Here is an 8,395-nt window from a genome sequence, read left to right as displayed (position 1 = left end):
TGTTTTAATAGAATAAAAGCATCAAGTCAAGAAAAATTTTCCATTATGAACGTCAAGAAAATAGTATTACCAAACAAGATGAGGACAAACTCATTCGCTTCGTTATATAAAGAACTCAAAAAAGTACCAGTAAATTGGATATGTTGCAACACTTTTTTATTAAGAATATGACATGGTGTTTTACCCATGGACCCAGAGAATAGTTTTGTGGCACCAGATAGGACTCACCCAGGGGATTGAAAGCCAGTGGAGTGTAAAAGAAATGTTCGCCAAGGACCAATATAAAGGAAATTTCACAGGTTGGCTCACTGAGTAAAATTGGAGAAGAAATCATTACGAAACATGAAGATCCCTTTGAAGAGTTACTGACTGCTGTCAGATGTTAATACATAGTATGAATCCATATATATTATGTTCTGTTTCTGTTGTAACGAAACTGTAAAAATATAAAAAAAAACAATATATAAACGTTAAATTAAATGGATTATCCATTTAATATCCAAACCACAGTAACATAAATATATTTGAACCAGAATTAATGACTGAACTACACAAGGATTTATAAAGTATTTCAAAATATCAACAAGGCAATAAACCAATTATAAAAATGAAAATATGGAAAAATTTGAGAGAAACGTTTAGTAAAGAAATAAAATAAATTCCTAAGCTACGTTCTGGGACTGACGCCGATAATAAGCCGAAGTATACATGGCCACATTTTGAGGCCATGTCTTTTTTTAAAGTAGTTCTGAAACCCCGACAAACAGAAAGGAATATTATATCACACCAGTGGAGCGTCCTACGAGAAATTACTGATTTAGTTACGAGCAAATAATGTACGTAGGACGCGTGACGGTTTAAAACTCCGAAAGCAATTCTGTAGATCTGTCAGCGTATTGAGACGCAGCTAGTCCGGAAGAGATAGAGTCTGTTAAGCGAGTCGAGTCCACAACCCTTTTACTGATTTCGTATAATGGCAATACCTGTCTAACAGATTGTCACGTCGTAACCTCGTAATAATCCGGTTTTTGTTGAGTTTTTTAATGTTATAATGCCGAAACCTATTAAAAGTAGTGTCAGGAGCTCGTTGTTTACAATGATTAATAAATATAATCATGTACAGAGTGAATCTGACGACGTGTTATCGCAAAAACGACGACTTTTGGATGAAATCGTTTCGACATCAGGTAGGTTAGCAACAACGTGTTGATACTTTTAGCACAATTGTCTAACTTTTTTTATTTTACTGTGATGTGATCACAATTTCCGTTTTGGTTTAGATCCAGACGTCGTGTTCATGACCTTGAAACTTACTTAAAAATGCCTTTAAGTGAAATCTACTATAAAAAATGTTGTTTTTTTTTCAGCCACCTTGGATGATGAATTAATAAAAAGCACAATTCATAATTTAGTTAACCAAGTCACAGCCATAGAAGACAATAAAAAAATGAAATCTGAAACAGACTATATGACAAAAATGACAGGTTAGTACACATTTATTGGTTTACCCTGCATTTTCTACTTATTATAAGTGGTGTAATTGATAAAATATCATCAGGCAAAAGACATATTGTTGTTCATGCTGGATCCGAAAAAGGTTTTGTTCCCAATGCTTTATTCAGTACTAAATCAAAAATGGCAGATTATCATGATGATATGAACAGAAATAATTTTATGAAATGGTTACGTGAAAAATTAATACCTAATTTAAGTCAGCCCAGTGTCATTTTTATGGACCACGCTACCTACCATGTAACACAAATAAATAAGCCACCATCTATGAATGATTTAAAGGCTTGACATTCAGAAATGGCTAACTGAAAATGGAATCCATTATGGAGAATTTTTCACAAAGGCACATTATGTGCCTTGTGTGTATAAAACTCCAATATATGAAGGTGAAGAATGTTTGAAACAACATGGCCATGAAGTTTTGAAACTTCTACCATATCATTGTGACCTGAACGCTATTGAACTCATATGGAGTTTGGCTAAAAGAAAAATAGAAAACCTTATAAAATAATGTTTTAATAGTGTCACAGCCAATGATTGGAAAAAATGCACAGATCGCACTATTAGTGTTGAAAACAAATATAAAGTAAGATACAGGATATCCGAAACGCCGGCCAGAATGTTCTCAATTTAAGAACAGATGCAAGAGAGATGTTGCCTGATTACCAAGTCATTCCACAGGCAATCGCTGATTATTTATCTCATGTCGCTGATGCAATCACCCAGGACGGGAAGGAGGTTAGGCTTAACCTACCAGAGCAGGCCATACCACAAGAGCCAATTTTCCAAAATAACGTAGAGATAAGTCCGAGTGGGACTTTTGGAGCACTGAATGCAGAGTAGTACACGGTCGCATAATATTGTTTCACGCACCAGACGGTTGAGATATACATGTTATAGGTAAATAATACACGCTCCCTTATACACTTTATTAGAGTATTTTTTTTTTTAATTTAAAAACTCGAATAAAGATTTATTTGTGGATAATCCTGTAGAAAATAATGATATAAATGAATAAGATGAGGGAAGTGAAGATGTTATGTCTGATGCTGATGCTGTTGAGTCACCGGAAAAAAGGGTTGAAAAACGAAATATTGGAGAACAGGAAAAGATCGACAGGGGGGTAACCGGGGGGCACCTTTAGAATAACAGTCTTATTATGGGTATGTTTTGTTGCGTTCACAAAATAATCTTACTTTATTTGGTACCGGCACCTTCTAAAACATATGTAAACCAATTGCAACAAGACTGTTTCGAGACGTCACTCGAAATACTTCACTCAATTGGCACCGGCACGCTCTCTTTGACATTTAGCATTCTTGTTTTAAAGTCAATAATGACAGTTTTAAGCAATTTTAGTAAAGTTGTAAATATGAAACTTTTATAACATTATTTTGAATATTATTAAAAGAATACACATCGAATTTAAGTGAAACGTATGTTGTTGGAAATCTATTTAATAAATGAAGCTTCTAAAGAAGAGAATACATTTATAATATTAAAAATAATTCTAAATTATCATAACTACATCGGCTTGTTCGAAGAAAAGGCAAGGTGTAAATAATAAACAAGTGCGAACCAACCATCAATCGTTTTATTTCTCTCCACGCACACCACACATCACATGGCGACCCTACCAGTGCGTGCGCGTCGGATAACGGTGTTCTAGAGTTACGTTCCGTATTTGACGCCGAAATCGGAGTTTCATCTTCATACGGAGATCCGAAGGCTTCATAATAAATTATTATGGAGAATTACGCCAGTCGCACCGATAATCGGACGTACTTGCAAAGATGGAAGTCTTTTCATATATCGATTTTATTAAAAGCAGACTATTAATAGTATGCCAGATATAAGTGAAGTCCCATGTCCCCGTAGTGGGGTAAGGGGCAGATGCATTATGCATACATCTGTTTCACTGATCGATTTTTCTTTAGGGACAAGTAGGTGATCAGCCTTCTGTGTCCTACCAGACCGAGACTTTTTTTTTTCTTCGTCTCCACCGGGAATCGAACCCAGGACCCCTCGGTTCTACGCTCACGCGTCAACCACTGTACCAAGGAGGTGGTCATGCCAGATATACGAAGTTAAATTTCAAACCATTCGCTTAATTGAAGACCAACATCGTGACAAAATAGAGGCTTACGTAGAGGGTCACATTAATAAAAATACATCCCCTACAAAAATAAGCCTAATGCAAAAAATATCATTAGAAAGCAGCTTGGATGTGGACTTCCCCGACGGAACGAGAGCTATTGCAAAGATTGAAGAAGTTTACAGCGGGAAAATAAGTCACTAAAAGGATCAAATGAAATTTGTAGTAGTCTTTTTCACTGCCTTAATAACATTGATTTGAATGACAAAACTGTTGTAAGAATGGTCGCAGATGGATGTGGCGGCCAAAATAAAAATATGATGGTGATCGGGATGGCTTTGAAGTGGTTAAACAATGCCCCCATCGGCATTAAATCAGTGGAAATAATATATCCTGTAACTGGACATTCATTTTTACCGGCTGAGCGGGTCTTCGCCTTAACTGAGAAACAGATCAGGCGGCTGGAAGTCATTGTACAGCCAGAAGAGTATAGAAAAGTATTCTCTGATCATACCACTGTTCATCACCTCGCCTCTGACATACCCGTATTTTGGTACAAAGAGGGTAGCGGTTACACATGAATGAAGAAATTATTGGACATAGTCAAAAAATTCGTGTCCATTTTCGTTTCTTTATTCCACCTATAAAGAAATTAAATATATATATATATATATTACTAGCGGTCCGCCCCGGCATCGCACATGGTACATATTTCGCAATAAAAGGTAGCCTATGTTCTTTCTCAGGGATTGTCTGTGCCAAATTTCATTAAAATCGGTTAGGAGGTTTAGGCGCGAAAGCATAACAGACAGACAGACAGACAGAGTTACTTTCGCTTTTATAATATTATATAGTAGATTGTATTATATTTCAGCTCATTACCAAGCCAGAACAACTTATAATTTTCTTTAATTATTGACTAAGACTTTTTATTAACCTTGCAGATGGGTCAGAGATACAAAAGAAAAACGCAACAAGCATCTTGGAATGTTTCAACAATGAAAGCAGCCATGGAAGAGGCGAGAAAAACATCCGTCAGGAGTGCTGCTATAAAATATGGTATTAATTTATCGACGTTGCAAAGACATATCTTATGGAGTGGAAAGCGTCGATCGTCTATAGCACAAGTCTAGTACCTAGTTTAGTCGATTGTCGTGTCTCATGTATATGCTACCGGAAATGTATGTAATCCGTCATTGTATACAATTCCTAGGAAATGTATACAATTCCTAAAATCGCACGGAAATGTGTGAAATAAATTATTTTATACACATTTGTAAAAAAATATTTTTTCCATTGGCTTGATCTGGCCGTTATCAACTCTTGGATTATATGGATTATAAAAAACAATGCAATAAAGGAAAATGTTGCAAAGAACAAAATGTTCAATTTAGAAATGAACTGGCCTACGTTTTATGTAACTAAGGCACAAGTGAAAATAAAAGAGGTCGGCCTAGCTCTTCCAGCCTGGAGCAGGAGAAGCAAGCTAAGAAGAATAGTTCACAATCAATAACTCCAACTGGCCTGATGTTGGTGTGTCGCTTCGTTGACCGTTGTAAGTATCCAAGTTGCACAGGATACACCACCATAAGCTGTGTCAAATATGGCCTAAATTTATGCCTAAACAAAAATAATAATTGTTTCACACACTACCTAATATCATTACCCATATGTATTTTACCTTTAACCCAGTGAGCCCCAAGCGGCACTATTGGTCCCAGACATTTCTATTGTGTCTGTGGTTCCGACAAGACCTCAAAAGTCAAATCCATGAAGCGGTTTTAGCTGTAGGATGTGCCAAATATATATACATATATACAATTTGAAAACATAATTTCTTATCCACAACATGAATAGACTTTTAGATATGAAACTTGAATTTTTTTTTTATTGTCGATAGAGAAGCGCTTGACCACAATCTCGCCTGATGTTAAGCTGAGATGTGGTCTAAGATAGAACGCACTTGCCTAGAAGGTACCTGTTCACTCTACGCTTGAAGTAAATAATAAGAAGAACTTGAACAAATATTTCAGGACTTTCACGAGAATTGGTCAAATTCTTATTTATTCTTTTATTAGACTTCTTCTAGAAGCAATTTTGAATCGTCATAACATAGTTTTACCATTCACTACCGATTTGGAAAGCAGTTTCTATTGAGAAGAACCAGCAAGAAAGTCCGTAGTTGCTCTTTTAAAGTCATGTCCATGTTCATAAATCTACCAAACAACGAAGTACTAAATCCAGTATGTAAGTCTGAGTGGTCTATCAATGCACAGCACAAACTCTCAGTTCAAGCTCCTCAAACAAACTATTTGAATAAACAGCACAGACCAATCAAAGTGTTGTCACTACAAAGTATAAAACAAAGCCGCTTTCTCTGTCCCGATATTATATGCTTAAATCTTTAAAACTATGCAACAGATTTTGATGCAGTTTTTTAATAGATGGAGTGATTGAAGATGAAGGTTTAAGTATATAATTTACTGGGTTTTAGACAAAGCAACCGAAGCCCCGGCATAAAGCTAGTTTTGTATAAAATAGTGTTAAAATATGTTTTTAATAGTTTATATTATTATGAACTTTTAAATTAACATAATAATATGTATTCGAATTTGGAAAGATCAATACCTAAAAATCCCATGAAGTAGTAGAACTCAGAAGCTTAGAACACATTTCTATCATTGTCATGTTAAGCTTTCAGATATGAAATATTTTTGCAAAACACTTTCAACGAATGAATTCAATTAGTTGATTAAAATTACAAAATGCTTATTGAAAGTAATTGCAGTAGAAAAGAATGTTGATTTTTGTTCAAATAAATTGTTTGAGAGATAATTTCATAGTAGGTATTACATAGGAAGTAGGTAATACTTCCTCATGGTAATTATTTCGCTTTTGCTTTCGCTTTTTCGATAACTGCACTGCTAAGGAGTGATTTATACTACGTACTTTTTTAATCCAGCGTCACTTCTGGCGAAGACAATTCAAGCGACTGTATTATTGTACAGAAATACCGACATTTTGAAAAATGACACATGGAAGACAGTTGCATTTATTTTCGAATACGCCTTAAAAATGCATTCGAGAAGGACATTCTAACGAAAATGATCAACCAGTTTCAAAATTGCTGAAATTATGAAAAAAATCGAGCATGTGCAAACCTAACGATGCACAAAAAACGAACGAAACGAAATATACGAAATATATACATAATCAAGTTTTAGAAACACATACACACATACAAACAAACTGAAGAAACCTCACGGTTATTGTTTGCGAAGAACAAACCCCAAACCATCAAAGAAAGCAAATAATTAATATGCAAGAAGAAAACCACGAAACAACGCAAAACAAAAGAAAATGGAGTAGGTATCAAACCGCAACTCGCAAGGCGCAAACGACCCTCAATCCACAGACCACAGAACACAGATGACAACAGACAGATTACAGACTACAGAGAACTGTCAAATGTCAATTTTGTCGTTTGCTTTGAATTTACTAAATTCATTCGCCACGAAAGAAGTCTCGCGGCGCTGTAGGACGCGTCATGAAAATGGTACCTATTTAACTTTTACTAGCTTACCGCCCGCGGCTTCACCCGCTTTGTCCAAAACCTTATAAATTATATACGAAAATCCTTCCTCCTGAATTACTCTATATATTAAAAAAAAATGTGTGCGTGTGTGAAACTTCTTTATGGCCTTATTTTTTTAAAAATAAAAATAATTATAATAAGCAACTTTACAGAAATAGGTCGAATCACGCGTGGTAAGAATAAGAAAAAGATGTCGCGTAACGGAAAAATGTCACGCGGAACGAAAAAATTGTTACACTACATTTTTTTCCAACCCCGATAAAGAAGTTTCACTTCAAAAATATTTTCTCCCAGTTTTGAGGCATCACTACATAGTATAAAACAAAGTCGCTTTCTCTTTTCCTATGGCCCTTTGTATGCTTAAATCTTAAAACTACACAGCGGATTTTGATGCGGTTTTTGAAGTGAAACTTCTTTAACGGGGTTCTACGTTCGTAGTGGGACTTGTTTCGTGGCAAATCTATAGTTTATGGTCTCATCCCAACCGGAAACTGTCAATCGTTAGATAACAGATAACGAAGTGAATAATAAAACATGTTGCACAGATCTATATTTATTCAGTTAATTATGAAAAAAATAACGTAGAGTTTAATTAATTTTTTGAAGTTATACTTCTTTTGGTGACCAGTGCAAACTTAGAACTTATCTATGGAATTTTGGGTCGAAAATGACCTTGATCGTTAGGTCCCCGTTAGGTCCTTTAAGGTCCCACAATTTTTTCGTTAGGTCCCCTTTAGTTTTTTTTTTATAATTTTTTTAATTTTAGGTATAAAAAAGTTACACTTTAGCACCCCATCCATAGCAAAATTGGCAAATTTTATCAAAATCGTATTCTTTACCGTTAGGTCCGTATAGGCTCATCATTGAAATTGTTCAATTATTTATTTTATTAAAATTATAAAATAATAAAAACCTGCGCATGCGCCTTAGAGCATTAAGGCATGCGCACATCATACATAAACAATGCGAAATTTAAATTGGTATCGTTTCATTTATTAAATTTAATTCAATAAATAAATCTATACTAGTCACGTCCGAAAGATGAAACTGGCTTTTTATTTCGAAAATTTATTTGGCGATTTTAGCTTAGGATTTTAGTGATTTCTAAAAAAAAAATTAAAAAAAAATATTCTTGAAAACTGAGTTGAAAACATGACGAAAACTTTAAACTATGATTAATAAATTTAAAATGA

At 34.8% G+C, this 8,395-nt stretch overlaps 1 long non-coding RNA gene across 1 annotated transcript; it reads right to left on the bottom strand.

The window, feature by feature from the left end:
• Positions 1 to 4,856: 4,856 nt before the first annotated feature.
• LOC123702490 lies at positions 4,857 to 6,985 on the bottom strand. Its single transcript, XR_006752880.1, has 2 exons — positions 6,846 to 6,985; positions 4,857 to 5,392 (listed from the first exon to the last, which is right to left on the bottom strand). It is a non-coding gene; the product is annotated as an uncharacterized LOC123702490 (long non-coding RNA).
• Positions 6,986 to 8,395: the final 1,410 nt, after the last annotated feature.

The sequence above is a fragment of the Colias croceus genome, chromosome 23, assembly GCF_905220415.1.
Source record: "Colias croceus chromosome 23, ilColCroc2.1".
In the NCBI taxonomy this organism is placed as follows: domain Eukaryota; kingdom Metazoa; phylum Arthropoda; class Insecta; order Lepidoptera; family Pieridae; genus Colias; species Colias croceus.
Note: the sequence above shows the minus strand (reverse complement) of the source record. Positions and strands in the feature narration are given on the sequence as shown.